Raw genomic sequence first — 17,767 nt, 5'->3', positions numbered from 1 at the left:
TTAAACATAGCACAAATCAGAGTAAAGTGGAAATAAAACAAAAAAGTTAAATGGCAATGAAGGCTTTACTAACCCCTCACGTCAAATAGTAAACCTCATGCCTGCTTCACCGTACAAAGTAGCAGTAACAATACATCAAATTGGCGGTATTCCGGCAGATATACCTCCCGAATACTGCCAACCTCTTAGTGAGGCCAATAGTCTTTGCAGGGGTAAATCAGGAAAAGGCTCCTATTCAATATTACATAGAGCAATAATTACCCCACTTTGAATACAAGGATGCCATACATTGCTCAGTACAGGGTTCCTGCTATACTCTTCTAAATATATGATAAATAATGCAAATGAGCATAATACAATTATGGCACCTAGAGGTAGATCATAGGGAAATCAGCCAGTAGTGCTACCAAGACCCCAGATATATTTTATTTATAAAGTCACAAAGTCCAGAAGGGCATATAACACAACAAGGAGGAAAACATCAGCACCACATTGAAACATTGTATATCCTTAGACCAGCGTTTAAAAACCTGTATATATAAAAGTCAATGGTTGTGTGTGAGTGTGGCTTGACGTGAAGTGTTGTTCCTTATACAATTTCACACCATTTCACCATTCTGCACCAGATGTTGCATAGTTACCAGTTTGGTTCCTCTGGACATTACTGGCTACATGACATTTGGACACCACGCCCCTTTCCCCAGATTTTGGCAAAAGTCAACATGTGTGGGTTTGTGGCTTAGTGAAGAGTTATTCCTTTTACAATTCCACACTGTTTCACCAATCTGCACCAAGTTTTGCCTAGTTACCTGTTAAGACCTTCCGTACATTACTGCCTACATGACATTTGGACACTCTACCCCTTTCCCTGGATTTCAGCAAAAGTAAAACAAAAAAAGCGAGTGGTTTGTGGCCTGTTAAGTGTTGTTCCTAATACAATTCCACACCGTTTCACCAACCTACACCTAATTGTGCATGCATACCTGTTAGGATCCACCGGGCATTACTGGCTACATGACATTTGGTGACCTGCAGACAAAGACGTAAACCATTACCACCATCAAGGGGAAACAACAAATGTATGTGAGGTGAACTTACTTGAGAGGCAAAGGTGAAGGCAGGTTGCATTCCAGAAGTTTCCACATTGTTGCCGCATCAGGTGAAATTACTTTTCCTGGTGATTTTGTGAGATAGTGCATGTCGTCACCAGGAAGGGAAACAAAAAATGTTGTTTCTAAACAAGCCTGATGTTGGCGTAAACCATGTTCACCGGGAAGGGAAACAAAAATGTTTGCCACATCCGGTGAAAATACTTTTGCAGAGGATTTTTGCAAGATGGTTCCTGACGACAAAGCCGTAAACCATGTTCACCGGAAGGGAAACAAAAAATGTTTATCAACCAGTCCCGACACGAGGAACAAAACTCAAGGTCCCAGTGAGACCTTGAAAAAACATGTTTCAAGGCCCTAGAATGCATGGTTTCTGAGATATTTGCACCACAATGAACTGCACAATGCCAGAGTGAGGCAGAACATCAACCTACTGAATCATTCATTTTCATCAATTGATGAGAGTGTTATGATGCCAGTCTAGACAACCTGTTTGGAGAACGGGTACTTTTGCTAGTATTGAATAAATCAGATAGAGTTTGTAAAAATCTATGGCTCATGTGGCAGCGCTTATTTGCAGGACCTATCAGGGAAGCGAGGAAGCCTTGCCCACAACACCAAGATGGCGTTGAAGTGTGTGTGCAGGTCCCCTCCCACCCCCTCCTTACCTGTGCTGATGGAGCCATAACGAAAGCCAGCAGCGGAAGACACCAGGCCACGTGAGTCGACCCAGCACATGAACGTGTTGCGGGTTGATGCAAGCGTGACCACCCCGGCCATAGTGTAGGAGGTTGAATGCAAAACCTAGGGGTGCAGTGTCCGGCAACAGTGGCTGCTCCAACAAGAAGAAAATATGGTTCCAGCTGGCAGAATCAGAATACAAAAATTCACTAGCCCACCAAGGGAGGCTTGTAATTGTAAGCAAATTCAATTCAACACTACAGCTAAGTCAATGCCTAGTCTGGGATGCTGAGGGAAACCCTTATTGATATATTTTTATGTCCAGTTATTTTACTCTGGATGACAACCCTTATATAACACCCCTCTCTTAGAATCCCCCTGACCCCACTGAGCCAAGAAGTAGGTTTGTTTTGCAAATTAAAAGGTTAATATGAAAATTAAACAATATATATATATATATATATATATATATATATATATATATATATATATATATATATATATATATATATATCACACTTTTATAATAAATTAATGTTTGATAGCACACTTGTGAAGATGATAGTGATCAACAATGTATAATGTTACAGTGGTACACTCTTTTTGATGGCTTAGAAGTGATATAGAGAGGATAAAGTAGCTCAGAATGCTTTTATGGCTTCAAGGACAATGCAATGATGAATGAAAATGCAGTACAGAAAATAAACTTGATGTGACTTCAACCAAAAGACAATGTAATCACTTTTCTTTGACAATTCACCCCCCTCCCCCTTTATGCAATGTAAAGAGATGGAAGAAAATCACACAGTTCTCAGGAATGCAATCAAATATAATTCAGTTCCCCCCTAGCAAGCTTAGAGGAAAACAGGTAGGAGTTTTAAACACAGGCCATACACTTTGATGTGGTTGCAATTAAGTGAAACATATGCTAAAATGACTTTCAATTCCCTATAGGGGGTTCAGTGTAGTTGATAGATACTTTGAATCACTTCAGGCCACCCCTATCAATGATTCAGGGATGGTTATTAGGTTGAAAACAGATTTCAGGGATGGAAGCAAAAACAAATATTTTTACCCGTGGCTAAAATTAAGCAAAATGTCAAATCGTGGCAATTTAGACGCGTGCGTCGAGCGCAATTACGGAGGCACTGTAAGGAGTAGGAAGTCGGGTCCCTTGGAAAACCTAGAATCTTAGCTTTAAGATAAAAGTTAAATCTCGTACATTACACAAACGGTTCCGGAAATACGGCCGATTTAGTAAAGGTAGTTTTTCGGATTTGAAATTTTAAAGCTCAGAATGACATATGACAGTTTTCAGTTTTAAAAATGACAGAATGACACAATTTTAGGAGGCAGTTCTAATAGGCTAAAATAGTTCGGATTAGATTATTTTAAACTAAGAGATTGGGTTTTTCACAGTCCTGACTGGGTACTCACACTATAAACTTAGACAGGAATGCGGCTTTGTCACCGATCGGGTCAGGATTGGCGGGACTTCTGCTAGCGGTTCTTCACAGCGGTCTGGTCTCTGGTTCTGCTCTCAGCACTGCACAGTTCTGGTCTCTCTGGATCTCTGGTCTCTCTGGATCTCTGGTCTCTGGAAGTTGATGGATTTGAAGTCTGGAGTCTTCCGGCAAAGCGTCCCGCAAGAAAGTGGAAAGTGAATGTCCCTACCTGGGTTCCAGTGGCTCTTTTTATGTGTTTAGAAAGTGGGTGGGTTGGCTCAATCTGCATGCCCAACCCTCTGAACCTATCATTGGCCAGTTCCTCCTCTCTTCCTTGATTAGGGGAACTGGGTTGTGAGTCAGAGTGATGAGGTAGGTTTATGGTCAGAGGATCCTCCCCTTGTCAAATTGCACACAAATCTATTTCTGACCCAAATACATATTTATCTATGTACCATTTTTCTAATATTATAGGTCCAGTTAACATATTTTCTGTAGCACCAAACCATCTGATCCCTGTCTTTGTACGATGTTGTGTCCACTTATGACAGAATTCTCCCCTTTTCATTCAGATAACGACCTCTAAACCTTTCCAGATTTTACACAAATGTGCACCAGGGATATGGGTTTCAGATGATAAAGTGTCAGATTTTTAACATGCATACATTTGGAGTAGCAACCTTTTTTCAGCTACTATCCCCAAGAACATACCACAGGGTCCCAATAACTCTTAAAATGTGCACAGAAAAATCACAAGAATGATGATGTTATTTATATAATTTTTACAAGTCCGCACTATGAATTATCCATCTTTTTAAAATCATGCTCTGGCCCCAAAGGGGTGTGGTTTTCCAAAGCACATGGTGGAATTTCTGGTTTATCCACTTCCCCCAAGCTCAGCTTGCTCTCACAGGCACTGCCGCTCCCAGTTTCTCCCAAGAGGAAGCCATTTTACGACCCCCCCAATATAACATTTGCCTGAGCCAGGGACAGTGCTTTGTTTAGTTTCCTGTAGTCCCCAGGTGCCACTCCCCTAATTCAATCAGAGAGGTGTCATCTCCTTTTGGCCTGGGAACACAGCTGCTGAATTCCCTCTCCTGTCGGGGGTAGTTGTCAGGCAGAATCCAGTTTCATTAAGCCAGGCTTCAGCTAAATGTCACTTTAGTTCCCAGTTTTCTACATTCAAATCAACTGACAATTTTTACACGTGCAGCTAGAACGCTGATTCTAAGTTCAAAACTATGACATTTCAACAGTTGCAAACTATTTGACACTCAAAAGTAGGTCACTCGTTTTATTTAAACATTTCGATTTTAGTGGTTTTAAATCCAATTTCAGTTAAGCTGCTGACATCCACAGCTCAGCCAGTTTTGTTATAAACATTGTTTTGGGCTCTTCATCTTTCCAGATTTTGTATGCACACAAGCCTTTATTCTGCCAAATGTTTGCTGGTGTTCATTGAGATTTTTGAATATCTTGTGATGTTTAAAATAGGCATTTCGAGCTTGCATTCAGGGAAACAAACGTGATTTTAAAGCGGTTTTTTTAGCCAACCGGCACTGCTGTTTTTCCTTTGGCACACATTTCACTCATGGCACTCCTGGCCCATCATGCTTGCACTGGTGGGTGGCAGGTTAGGCAACCATTTTGGTGTGCGCACAAACTGCACGGTTTTCCCTGATTCTGGTGCAAATTCTGGCTTTTCCGCCCTCTTGGATTTCCTGAGCCCACAGCACCAAATGTTGCAGCATAATAGTCCAAACGTGGGTCAGGACACCCAACATAATAAATATAGAAAGAAAAGTGTCCCATATAGGTACTATATGGGACACTTCCACAAACCCACTAAGGATTATTAAGGATTATTAAGGCACGGCTTCCAGGAGGGCCTGACAGACCGTGAGAGCCATTACAGCCTCAAGTCTAAACTGCTGTTAGACTGTATGGGAAAGAGGTGCAACTTGCAAGCTCTTATCAGCCCTCATCAAGCCCTCCCCCTGCCATACACCCTCAACAAGGAAAGTCATTCGATAGGGTAACTATCCAGGGAGGGGTGATGTATTTAGGGAGGTACATGTGAGTTGTGAAGTGTGAGTTGGTTAGGTGAAGATAGATATTGGAGGAAGAAGTCAGAGATGAGAGAACAACCAGAGTGCGGAATCGACTGGATATTTGTGAGTGAGTGGAGAGTGTGAGGAGTAGTGGCAGAGTAGGAGTTAAAGGCTGCTAGTGGTAGCAGAGCTGGTAGTAGTTGTGGGAGTAGTAGAGTGTGAATGGTAGTCGCAGTAGTTAGGGCATAGATGAGGCAAGAGATATTAGTGGAAACAAAGCAATGGTAGTAGCGACAGGAAGTGGGAAAACAGGAGTAGTGGTAGGAGTAGCGGTTGGACTGGAGAGGCGGTAGTACTAGTAGTGGAGTAAGGAGGGTGGAAATTATAACAGCACAGATAGACGTGGAGTGACATTTGAGATAAAATAATAGTAATAGCAGGAGTAAGAAGAGAAGTAAGATCAAAGGGCGGAGGTGGAAATGCATAATGAGAGATTGAAGGGATAGTAACATAGTGGGAATAGAGCATACTAGGAACCCAGTGTAGTGAATGGTCAGGTAAGAGCATGTGTTGAAGGGAGCGAGTGACACCAGGTGAAAGAAGTCAACATCCCTAATTCCCAAGGACACTTATCTGGGTATGTCAAGGAAAGTCTAGAAATATACGAGGGAGTTGGGCAGCCACCATCTTAGGGAAATATCAATGTAATGAGACTTCCAACAGACAGATAGGTTTCCCCATTGGGGAGAAACTAACATCCCTGTTAGAATGCCTGGGCTAGGGAGGGCGTAAACCAGTGAGAAGTAAAGAGTGATGGATGGACCTAGCACCATTTTTCCTAAAGAACCCGGTACTTTAAAGAACCAGGAAGACCTGCAGCTATTGTGAAATTCCAGGTATTTCCCAGTATCTTCCCATAGGTACCCAGAAGAAAGCAGTCAAACCTAGATGGAAACCCAGAATAAAATATTCAGTAGATGGTTTGAGACCAGCAACCCTAGGAGCAGAGCTGGATTCATATTCCAATGTTAACTAATCAGGAAATGCAGTTGAATGGGACCTGCAGACATGGACAACCACAGGGACTGGTCTGGACAAGTAGAGTATCTTGGATAACCAACCAACCTAGCTTCCAGAGACAAGTACCTAAGGTTTTTGTAAAGTTTCATTTCCCAAAGTAATCCAAGGAAATAACACAAAAATAATCAAAAGTCGAGTGTACAACTTGAAAGAAAAAACAGCTCTTTATTCTTAAAATATGGCCAGGACAGTATCAGACAGTTATGTGGGACTGAACTGCAAAAAACTCAACACACCCATTCCAGACTACAGTATTTAAGGCCAAAAAGTCCATATTTTACAAAAGCAATATTAATTACACTCCAAACATTTTTCATTGGCTAATCGTCATTGACCCCCTAAAGAACACTATACATTGAATGACGTAATTTATTAGTGAGCTAAAAATGTTGCGCTCCTATTGATTGACACTCTTCATAATACGATTGACAAGAAAGCTCTGCCCTAATTGGACAGTGAAACCTGAGACAGCTCGGGATGTAGCATCCCACCAAGATGAGCCAATCATATTGTGAGTGGAAATCAGTGAGGTCAAAAAGTTGTTGCACCCCCTGGAAAAAACACAATCCCTTCCCAATGATTGACCCTTTGACTTTTCTTCCACTTGCATCTGCAACTCCTGTCTCAAGACATGCTTCCAACTTGTGACCATCTAGTCATCTATTTCCAATAAATAGCTCTATGAAAAAACGTGTGCGCGGCCCTGCTCCTGGAAATTAATGTCTTCTATTTATCTTTTTTAGCATGTCAATTTTACCTCCAGATCACATGCCCTCCTCTCAGTGGGGCGCTATGCTCACAACCTAATTCGTCACTTTGCAATGCTACTATGTGGGTCTTTTTGTGTGCCTCACTGTGTCCTTCACAACAATTAATTATTCATTGGCTATTATCAGGGAAGGCACCAGCTACCCCACGACCCACCTAATGCTTTAGAAAACATTCCTTCTCGCAAAAATTAACTGAACACTGTTTTCAATTCCTTCTCATTCTGACCTTGACTGCAAAATTAAATTTCAATGAAATGACCAAAGATCCATAATGCGGCGTAGCATCCTCGAATGAATGGTCTCCACCCTGTAACAATGGTGTGCTTCAACATGGCAGGACTCTTGATCAATACAACAACTAACACCTATAATTACTAATAACCCAATCTACACATTCCAACTAAATCCATCCTACTTAACTTCATGTAATAGTAGTAGTAGTAGTTTGTCATTTATATAGCAACTTTATCCCATTAGTATGACCTCAACGCGCTTGTCGGTGAATGCCTTCAGGGACTGAAGTAAAAGTATGTGGAGTGCTGGATTGCGAAAAGCGCAAGTGCGCGTTAGGCTGAGATAGGTGTTAGGTGGGTTGGTCGCGCTCCATTAAGCAACCCAAGATAATCAGGTAAGTGGATGGGTGCTGGGGGAGGGGAGGAGGTTTTGAGCATATGTCAGAGGTCGAAGCTGCATTCTAGTGCCCGAGATTTGTTATGTGTCCAGCTAGACCACATTTTATCATAGGTCATGGCTGCAGTCTGATGGCTGCTGTGCTTTGAGAAATAGAGTGGGTATGGATGTGGGTGCATGTGGGTTGGTTGCCTTGCATGTGGCTGGTGTCAACCTTTTGATGCTTGACTACCTACCTTGATGTTTTGCTCAGCGCTCTGCTTTGATGTTGCTGATTGAAACTGAATTGTTCCAATTGTTCTGAGAGTAGTAATTTACCTTGCATTTGTAAATGTTCTGGATGTGAACACAACTGTGATAGAGGCATATGGTGCCTTGAAGAGAGAGAGAGAGGAATATGGAAGAAACTTCAGGATGCCACAGGGAATAACCATGTCTTGAGGGAGTTTCCGAAGGAGAGATTGTTTTCAATGTGGCGGATGTGTAATGGGAGAAAGTTCCAGATGGTGGGGGCTTGGACAGAGACAGTGGGCCTCATTACACGTTGTGCGGTAAAAACCTCAAAATATCGGCATGGCGCTATCAACGTGTCTGCCCTTGCAAGCGGGCGCTAATAGCGTACCATTACGAGTACGCGGACACGAGCATAGCTCCATGCCGGTAAACCCCCTACCGCCATGGCGGTAAAGACCCAAAAAAGTCACTTACCGCCCTCGAGGAAAGTGCAGATTGCACCTCCGCCCTCCTGCTGCATGCAAATAGCAGTCACCGCAATTAGCAGTGACTGTTAAATTGCAGAACCGGAAACAGCGTAATCGCACAGGAACGGGAAAGAGCACGGCGGCCATCTTCAAAAACACAATCCATTTCCATCCTCTGCCCCCTGGACCTGTTTGGAGTCGTTAGCAGTTGAAAATCATCCGGGACACCTTCAACATGCCCAAGGCATTCAAAAAAAGCACTGACAGGCAGTGCAAAGAAACATTTACAGCAGAGGAGTTGAACATGCTGATCCAGACCCTGGCTGAGAATGCTGAGGTTGTTTTTGCCAATGACATGCGGCGGCCGACACTACTTAAAGAAAAAGCCATCTGGGAAGAAGCAGCGTTGAAAGTCAGTGCAGTGGGCACCAGCACCCGTGAGTGCAGGAAAAGGTGGGACGACCTCAGACTGCGGGTGAGGGGCATCCTTGCCGAAAACCACCAAATAGCCAGTGCAGGTGGAGCTGGTTCACCCATCAGACTAAAAGAATGGGAGGAGACCTGTGGAAACCTAATCGCTGTGGAATCCATTGAGGTAGTAGGCACCATGGAGCTAGGCGTGGCTACCACTTCGGATGGAGGTGAGCGTACACATGACAGGATGCTATGTGAATGTACTGTTCCCCCCATATGTGAGCACAGAATCCTCTCATGCATGGACACACATCCACGCATGCATCCATCCCTCACCATGTCAGTGTCAGACCCAAACACAAACACATGCACACATCACCAGAGACAAGTGCCAAACACAACAATGCATGGATGAGGCACTGAACTGGCACATCACCTGCATCCACAACTACTAAGTCCCAATGGCCACAACTGCATCATTGATGTATTCTGCATTAAGTATATTGAAACGCAACCAATGCCATCCCCCTTCTTGTCCCTGACAGGCTCACATACAGATGGTGAGGATGCGCGAATGCATCCCAGGCACCAGCTACGAGTAAGAGGCCAAGGGCACAGGACTCGGAGGACACCCCCACAACATCAAGGGGCAAGGGGGGGAGGTCACACCTGATGAGTGTGAAACATCGTAGGAGTGTCACTGCCAGGGGAAAAGTAGCTGCACCACAAACTGCAGCCCCACCACCGGAGGTAAACCCACAGCCACCAATACCAGCCAACGAGGGCCCACCATCAGCTGCGGCAAGTTCCGCTGGAGAGGCAGCCGCCACTGCCCCCCTATCTGATCCTGAGGACACTATAGTTGGCCCAATGGAGATGCACACCCCAAGCCCCCCTAGAACCTCAGAGCCAGCACCATTCCAGACACCTGGGTCTGATGTTACTGTTGAGGACAACTTTCCAGCCATAATGTCCCCCATGGTGGCTTCACCTGCTGCAATGGATGCATCTGAGGGCACAGCATCCAGTACACCATCACCCAGCACTACCCTCCATCTGCCCACCATCCTGCAGCATCAACAGGAACTGACTGTGCTGGTTGGCCAGCATGTTGAGGAGGCTGCCCATCTCAGGGAGGATATTGTGGAGACGGCAAGGCACTCCACTGAGAGGAGGATGGACGCTTGTACTGACAGGCTGTGTGACGAGATATCCAGGCTCAGGGAGGTCCTTACTCGCATAGCCGACACAATGGACCGCCACTTCTCACAACCAGGACAGTCTGCCGGCTCAACACAGACAAGCCCCCTCCGCCTCTCAACACGCACCACCAGGCGCACGTCTGTCCATCCTCCAAATGCTGCTACAGACAATGGCCAATAGGGGGTTAATGGCGATTCCTCTGCGTGCATGGGCCAACGCAAACATGGCAGACATATGAGGAACTGTTGTGGGGGGTGGGGGGAAGGGTGTCATGGGTCAAGGGTGTCATGGGTCTGTTGTGGTGGGTGGGGGGAAGGGTGTTATGGGTCTGTTGTGGGGGTGGGGGGAAGGGTGTTATGGGTCTGTTGTGGGGGGTGGGGGGAAGGGTGTTATGGGTCTGTTGTCGGGGGTGGGGGGAAGGGTGGTGGGATGTTTGGGGACATGCACTTTTCTATCTTTCTGTTACTTAATACACTGGTGTCTAATCAAAACACAGGCTTGGACATCTTCATTGTGTTTGTGTACTTTATTGGAGACAGTGTTCATTGCGTACTTCTAAACATACACCAGTGCATCACTATCCATGTCCATGTGACAGTACCAAAACATGTTCCTCAGAATATTTGGTTGATCAGATGCTGTCTCACAGCACATCCCTCCTGGCCATCCCCTCTTGCATGTCCTGCATCCCCTTCGCCTCCGTCCTCATCAGCTTCATCATCCTCATCAGGTGCTTCTATTTCAATGTCAGGGGGCAGTGGCACATTCCGTCTGATACACATATTGTGCAGCATGACACATGCCATGGTGATCTTGGCCACTTTCTCATGGCCATACAGGAGAGCGCCACCAGACCTGCTAATGCACCTAAACCGTGATTTCAAAAGGCCAAAAGTCTGTTCGATCACGATGCGGGTACGGGTATGTGCACGATTGTATTCCTCTTCGTGCCTGTTATGTGGGTTCTGTACAGGTGTGAGGAGCCAGCACTTCAGGGGATAGCCCGCATCACCTCTATGGGGGAACAATGGGGTTCTGTTACTGTTCACCTGCAGAGCAGCCTGTTCATATCACACAAATTGACATTGCATAGTGATTCCAGTACACAGTCAATGGCATACATGCAGATGGTCCGTGTGACAGCAATGTGCAAGGGTGAGCTCGACCCTGCAAGTAGACATACCCCATTACTGTAAACAACAGTAATTGACATGTCCTGGGTGAGGCGAGGTCTTAGGTGTCCCTGGGCCCAGGCAGATTTTGTTCCTCACTGTTGTTGTACTGCCATTCCAACATAGATGTTGCCATGCAGTGAGGCATCACTTCAGTGGTGGTAAAGGTGTGTTGTACAATGCAACGTGTATGGCTAGGGCTGATCCTTTTGCATGCATCATACGGCACATTGCATTATTGATGTTGTGCTGGACTGATTCCGGATGAGTATCTCCATGGCACGTATGGAATCTGCCCATTTTGTGGCGTACAATGTTGTGCAATGTGTATGTGAATGGATGTTTGATGCTACTAGACCTGGAATTTCTGGTGTGTAGTGTAGCTCATACTTGCATGTTGGTTCATCTCTAGTACGTTGCGGCCTTCCCAGATGGACATTGGCGTACATCTTTATGTGCATTTCCCAGACAGATGAAAAGCTACACCCAGTTGGAGTATGTATCTCTCCACCCCAATCACACTGCCATGTGCTTGCCCTGCTACTCACCAAGTAGCCACGAACGTTGTGCGGTTTGTCGCTCCATGTAGCGTGGGATAGTAGAGTTCCGCAGGACCATGGAGTCATGGGTTGATCCGGGAAATCGGGCACAGCAATGTGTGATTATCTTGTTGGCGTCACATAACATTTGGACATTGATGGAGTGGAATTGCTTCCTGTTTCGTAGACCACTTCATTGCGATGTGGGACCACCAATTCCACATGTGTACAGTCGATGACCCTGATGCAACTTGGGATGCCTGCCAGTGAATAGAATCCAACTTTGGTGTTTGCAATCTCCTGGGCAGTCCGTGGCATGGATACGTGTTCAGGTGCATGCTTCAGGAGGGCATCAAGTACCTCATTCAGCATGCGTGAGAATACTGGTTGGGAGATGCCATGCATCTGGGCCACTGTATGCTGGTAGGTGCCTGTGGCCAGGAAGTGGCCAGGAAGTGGAGCACAGTCACCACCTTGAGTAGAGGGGGGATGACAGCTCTGATGTCTATGAGGCTCACAATGTCGTTGTGTATCATGTCCACGATGCTGGTGATGGTATCCCGGTCCAGACGGTACAGGGTGTGTATCTGATCAGGAGTTAGGTTAAATGGACTGGCTCTGATCCTAGGGATTGGTGGGTGCCTCTGTGGTATGATTAGGTGCCGTGGTGGTGCTTGCTGTGCCTGTCTTGCCCTCCTCCTCCTCCCCCTGCGTCTTCTTTGTGCTGCCTGTTGTTGTTGCAGCTGCGCTACAATCATGTCCTCCAGCTCATGTAATGCTGCTAGTATTGGAACCATCTTGGTGTTGGAAGGGGTGTGTGAAGGGGTGTGGTGTGCTCCTTTTGAGCTGCCACAGTCTCCATTGCCTCTACCTGTGCTGATTTTGTCCACCTGTGGCAGGTGGAAACACTGCTCAGTTCTCTTAACGTGTGGTTCGCGATGCCGGTATTTGCGCCATGGCGGTAAGGGGTTTGGGGAGCTTTACCATACCGCTATTGGCGTGTCGGCTCAACTTGTGATGCTGTGCTAATAGCGGCATGGCGTGATTTACGGGATGGTGGATCGCACGCACGCGGACTGCCCGCTATTAGTGGCACCGTACTTAGCGGTGCCGCTATTGGCGGTGTGTCGGGACGTGATTCGCATTAAATCCCTACCGCCTACCGTGTAATGAGGCCCAGTGTATCTCCCCTGTTGATGGAATTGTAAGGGAGATTCACAGAGCCAGATCTAAGATTTCTAGTGAGTTGGTAGTGTGTGAACTTGTCCTGGATGAATTCTGGGACAGTGTTATGATTGGCTCAGTGTGTGATGCACATTGCCGTAAAGTATAACCTTCGGGTGATGGGAAGCCAGTGTAGTACTCTAAGGGCTGGGTTGATGTGTTCTCGGGGGGAGGAGGCTAGGAGGAGTGTGGCTGAGGAGTATGGGATTTGTTGGAGTTTCCAGAGTTGCTATGCTGGGGAACCTAGATAGTGTTAAACTAATATAAGTTAAATACAGAAATTCAGTATAATGAAACGTGTTTTGCTGCACGTGTGTTTTTCTGTGCAACACACAGCTTGAAAGCTCCATGAAGTCTGGCAAAACTACACGTACTCTAAATGCAATGTCACACTAAAAACAACACGTGATATCTACATCACAACCAGGGGCCTAATGGCTTGCTATGGGAGTTTTCTTCACTTATATTTGCGCACACCTTTAGGACGTCGGATTTGCATATTCACATGTTCGTTACTGAAAACACTGTTCCAGCAAAGCTAACAACCCAGTAAGTAAAGGATTTTTTTCTAAGTGGGATTAAAGATCTAGTACTCTAGGGACGTGTACCCTGAACCGCTGACAATCCCGATCGCACAAAAAAAGAGCAATCGTCCTTTGCAGGATTGGATCCCACCATGCACAACCAGAATTCGCAATGGAGATGGCTAAGGGAACGACATAGGAACCTGCACAGGTCATACCCCAGGGCCTTTGTAGTGTGTTGTCAATGGCACACAAGAAAAAAGACTCATGAAGCAGAGGTGGAGGTGAAGGAGGTGGAGGATGAGTGTGCTGATGTGCTTGATCAGGGAGAGATTGGCCACCAAACAGCGCATGTAAAGCGAATGTGTTGGGCATCAGGCACATTTCTAAAAACAAGGCGGTAAAATGAGTGCACTAAGGCCCAAATAACAGTCCCAGGAAGGAATGCCTGACTCAAACAAATGAGGAATAGCATCGGCAGCTGGACAAAGAAGAAACCTTAGAAACACCCAACATCTAAACATTGATACCTAAGGCGCAAACAGAGGACACTAGTCAAAGCACTATGTCCAAACTGCTTCTGATTGATTTTAGGCGCCAGAATCCTCCATTATGCCTGTTCACCATCAGAATATCCTGCAGCACTGAGTGTAAGAACAAGGGGTCCCTCTATATGTGAATTCCCTAACAGGGGCTGACTTTCACCAGACCACCACCTTTCATTTAGGAATTTAAATGAAAGGTGTTGGTGTCAAGCCAATCATGCTGGCCTCAAAACCAGCCAAACACTCATGCCCACCCTTACAGGAAGTGTAGTGTTCTGCCGATGTGCAGGCACCTGTCTAAACCAGGCCAAACCACTATAGATGCTGCAATTGAGGGCTCACAAAAAGTTAATGTGAGTAGATCGGCGATTTTTGGCCTGCTTCATGGTTTTCCTGAACAAATAGATGGCAGCTGGCCATCAGCAGAAGTCCCTCTGACTATAAAAATAAATTTGAAAACCCCAAAAATAAATGGAGAAAAACAAAAATGGGAAGGGTCCCACACAATTAAGTCTGCATTAACACACATGTGAGGGCCTTTCTAAGCACTTCCCCTGCTGCTGATGCTTTCGGGCCACATACCAGTGTGGTTACCCATCGTTACAGTCAATCAGCGCCTTGGTACTACAATGCTGTGCCCACCAAAATAGCTACTTTGCAGAGATTAGAGCACTGCTGGCAATGACCAAGGTCTATCTACAAAGATCCTGATTTTCTCAAAGAGATGTCCCTTTAAATCATGGATCATTACTGCCAACAACCAGTAACAATGTTTTTAAGTGGTAAAGCACAGTTTGAATTCTGTACTATCTGCATGTTTCAACTTCTTAGTTGTCTTCTGCATACAGCAACCAAAGCTGTGTTCATTTGGAGCCTCATAGCATAAATGTGTTACGGGTACTCCTTTAATTTTTTGAAGTCAGGAGTACGATATTTCCTTGAGGTCTAAAGCACGTTATTCTCATCCACAATAGAACCACATTTTACATGGGTAAGAATATGTTTGAACTCCAAAACAGATATGCTTTTGAAATCTATGATTCATTGCACCTAATAATTTATGCAAATGAAAAGATGCTTTTGAGAATACATGTTCTTTTCAAATCAGGCAGTAGTAATAACGTATTTTCCTGGGCTCTATTCCCTTTGTACCACTTATACAGTAATCTATACAAGTGTATAGGTGTAAGATGTTGTGGTGGTTAAATCCGATATGTGTAGTGTTTCCTATTTTTATTTGGGAGCATGTTTTGTTTTACCATTTTCCCCCCACTGATTTCCTCTTTTTAATGAATTGACTTGGCCAGTGTGGCACTCTCAAGTCTAGCTGTGTAGTCTTGTACTCAAATTTAGCCATGTTTAGTCTTGTACTTACACTGCATTGTTAGGTGTAGTCCTCTCTCCCACTATACAGGACCTTCCAATCCAGCTGTGTTTAGTCTTGTACTCAAGTCTAGCTGTGTTTAGTCTTGTACTTACACTGCATTGTTAGGTGTACCAGCTACAGTATGAAAGCAATGCCCATTGGTATAGGACTCTTAATTCTTGACCTGGACCCATATTTCCCCAGCCAAGAATCTCACAGCCTATGGTACGTATATCTTCACAGCACTAGTGTGGAAACAGGTCGCAGGCACGGCTAACCACCCATGCACGATATAATACGTCTATGGCCAAGCACATCTTGTCTAATTCACACATAGCTGTCCAGACTGAAACACGTGACGTACCTCAACAGCTCTGCCACTAGTATACAGCGACCACACCCGAAAGGGAACAGGTACAGCTGGCCTCACATAGACTCTCTAAAAATAGCAAACTAATTATATTCCTCAACAGCACCCACCCATGTGTCTGACCTCTCTTGGGCTGCTTAATCGAGCCTTGCCAACCACCCAAGTCTTAGAACGGCAACAAGCACACATGCATCTCCTAAGCCAAACTCCCTAGAATTTTCCAACCACATTGAATATGGTCAACAAGGGCGTTCCAACCAAAGAAAAGGCACATTGAGGCCACACAAGTGAGGAAAGAGTGCTATATAAATAACCAAATACAATAGAATACCATACAATACAATACAATACAATACAAACCTTACAATTAAATACTTATCTGCATTGTTGAGTCTCAATGCAATTTGGAATTGTATCAGCATAAGGGCAACATTAACCTAGTGTAAATGCTGATTCTATACAGTAGCTGAGGTATAGAAATTAAAGAGTCACAATAATTAGTTGTTCTAGTGTGGAGTTTGCAGACAAACGAAAACAATGAGATGGATGTTGCTAAAGTAATAAGTTGGCCTTGAATAAACACAGACAATTGTCACCACTGCATCCCAGTTTAAATTCACGAAACATAACGAAAAGAGAAGCACATTGGTTGAGAAGATCGAGCTAGCTCTATTGTGTGTTCCGTTTGTCATCAATGTGCTGGTGTTTTTCATTTTGTTAAGATGTAAAATGTTACTGTGTACAACTGTTCATAGTTTCATTATTTTTTTTACATTTTTACATTGTAGGTCATTTACAGGCCATGTATGCCATAATCCATCACATCAAAACATTGTAAAGCACTGGCAGATTGTTTCAAACCCAGCTCACAAGGCTGCTTCTTCAGTGTCCTTATAATGGTGTGTCTATGAAGCACCTACAAGCATTGTGACTCAGTACATGCTTGAGGATGGTGTATTGAAGTGACATGAGCCTGAGGATATGGGACCACCACTCACTTCATGTTTCAGGCCACACAGGATGTAAATGGATGATTCCCCAGATCCCCCATGTCATCCCTAACCTCATGTATAGAACCGGTCCAACTCAATAGAAATTTCAATTGATGCCTGGAAGTCAACTTTGTGGTGATGAAGTCATGGAGAAGTGCAATAAGAAACCAATGGAATAGCCCCTAGCATGGGCTAACCGCAGTATCTACATTATGGCCAGAGAAACCACGTTTTCAGAAAGTTAGAAACATTCTGCTTGTGGGGTGGATCATGGACCTTGCTAGTACCCACTCTAGGTGCAGCATGACTGCCAGGATGGAAATAGAAATGGAGAAGCCCGAGGTGGAGAAAAGGGCGAGGCTGTTTTGTGCTGTGCGGCTGAGAGCACATTCGAGTTTATTCTACTCACTACTGCAGAAATAAGGAAAGGCGAGGCGCCGCTCCAATTCGCATCAGACTATCGGCAGGAGCCGATAGCAGTTGAAGCGAGCGGTGTGTTTCCCTAGCGCTTCCCCATCACGTGACACGCGTCACCTGACAGCTGTGTGACACGCCCACAGGAAGTGCCTTCAAAACCAACACTCCCGCGCCCTTGTGGCGAGAAGCCCGAGGTGGAGAAAAGGGCGAGGCTGTTTTGTGCTGTGCGGCTGAGAGCACATTCGAGTTTATTCTACTAACTACTGCAGAAATAAGGAAAGGCGAGTCGCCGCTGCAATTCGCATCAGACTATCGGCAGGAGCCGATAGCAGTTGAAGCGAGCGGTGTGTTTCCCTAGCGCTTCCCCATCACGTGACACGCGTCACCTGACAGCTGTGTGACACGCCCACAGGAAGTGCCTTCAAAACCAACACTCCCGCGCCCTTGTGGCGAGAAGCCCGAGGTGGAGAAAAGGGCGAGGCTGTTTTGTGCTGTTTGCGGCTGGATCGGCGACAAGACTCGGAAGTCTACATG

Source organism: Ambystoma mexicanum, chromosome 6q (genome assembly GCF_040938575.1).
Source record: "Ambystoma mexicanum isolate Mex_15411 chromosome 6q, UKY_AmexF1_1, whole genome shotgun sequence".
Classification (NCBI taxonomy): domain Eukaryota; kingdom Metazoa; phylum Chordata; class Amphibia; order Caudata; family Ambystomatidae; genus Ambystoma; species Ambystoma mexicanum.
This window is presented reverse-complemented; position numbering follows the sequence as displayed.